Source organism: Galeopterus variegatus, unplaced genomic scaffold, assembly GCF_000696425.1.
Source record: "Galeopterus variegatus unplaced genomic scaffold, G_variegatus-3.0.2 Scaffold6947, whole genome shotgun sequence".
NCBI lineage: Eukaryota > Metazoa > Chordata > Mammalia > Dermoptera > Cynocephalidae > Galeopterus > Galeopterus variegatus.
In genome coordinates this window covers 195,548-197,326 of record NW_007733058.1, presented here as the reverse complement: position 1 = coordinate 197,326, position 1,779 = coordinate 195,548, and positions in this window count along the sequence as shown.

Here is a 1,779-nt window from a genome sequence, read left to right as displayed (position 1 = left end):
CTGTCCCTCAATTCTCTGTCACTCTCCGAAGCACTGGATGAAGCTGTTCCCTTATCTGACTGAAGTCCAGACCTGCCCAGAAGAAGACAATTACTTCTGGTCCTTTCTCTGAGTTTTCATTAACTTAATTCACACCACACGAAGAAAGACTGGAGTTTGTCAACATACCTGGACTAACTTTTGTAACAGACTATTGTCTTATATTTCTATCCCATTCAGTATTTTGAAGAGAATCATTTACCAGTCAATGTCCATTCTGTGGGCCAGATAGACTTTGTCCCAGGCCATCGTATGTTCTCCAGGCTCGTCGAGTCCCCCTAAGAATCATTGACTCCTACATCCCCATTTCTCCTTTCCCTATGGAGATGGGTATATAAGCTTCTGTACCCCAATGGAAAATAGGGACATTGCTCTCCATGATTACCCCATGCTTTGCCCTCTCCTAGCACATTACATAATAAAATATTTTATGCGTTTTCTTCATATTGATCTAAATTTGTCAGTGATCTTTATTAATGAGGCTTCAGGGGTGAAGAAGTTTTCCTTTGTCCCCTACAACAACCTCAGGTGAGAAATGACATGTATCATTTCTGTTCACATGCTTTTGAGGAGAATTAATCACGTGATCCTACCCAGATGCAAGCAGAAGATGTAATATATATATTCGCTGGCTGAGCTGTCACTTGGAAGGAATCCCAAGGAGGCACAGGGTATCACATGATGAGAGGTCTAAGAATGTGTCCACATGCTGTCTATCCTCCAGCAGAAAGTCCACACCGTAGGGGTAAAACCAGATTCAATAGGTTCATTTGTATCCCCTACACATAGACTAGCATCTGGCACATAATAGACGCTCAAAAAATGTTTGTTGAATATTGTTTAAAAGGAAAAAAAGCCTTTGCTCTGACCATAATTACCCTCTAGGGGGATGATGGAACTGTGATCACAAAACTTCAAAGAATATTCTGGCTTCAGAGCAAAAAAAAAAAAAAAGAGCCAAACAAGAAGTCATAAGAAACTAATGCTAATAGAATAATGAGGAATGTAAAATGTCAGCCTTCACCTATTGATAACTGTTACAGTGCATTCTTTCTCCGACTGAATGTTCCACAAACAAGCAATTAACCTGATCTTCATCACAGGAGGTTATTTGAAGAAGCCAAAGCCACAACATGTTTTAGACAGCTGGAGAACAGCAGAAATACTGGAGGACACACACACACACACACACACACACACACCATACTGTGAGCTGGTGCTTTTGTATAATTTAAAAATAAATGTCAATTGATGGAACACAATCATTTATAAGGCACCAAATTAGATTCTTTTGCTCAGAGGACAGAACAGGGATTTCTAGATGTTACCGTGGCAATGAAAGAGAGCAGTTGCTGTGGACGTTTGTTAGCTTGTGTAGGTAGCCAGGATTCAAGTTCACAGATCATGATGGAGGGGGGGGAAACTTCCAAAGTATTTGTAATTTGTCCTATTCTTAAACATATATTGAAAACTAAAAAATATTCTCACTAAATTCCTCAGCTAAAATAATAGCCAAGACTGCGTGTTTTAACCACCTTACTACCATTACTTTACAATAAGAAACAGAAAGTTTGTAAAAATGTGTCCTGCTTTGTAGTCATTATATATGTATTTTTAAACTATATTCAGATGGTGGCAACCATGACAAGAAAACAATAGCATTAACATTTGTTACAGAATTTTGTAATTTAGCAAGTACTTTAATAAAAAAAAATGAGTTTAAAATGTTTTCTCACCACT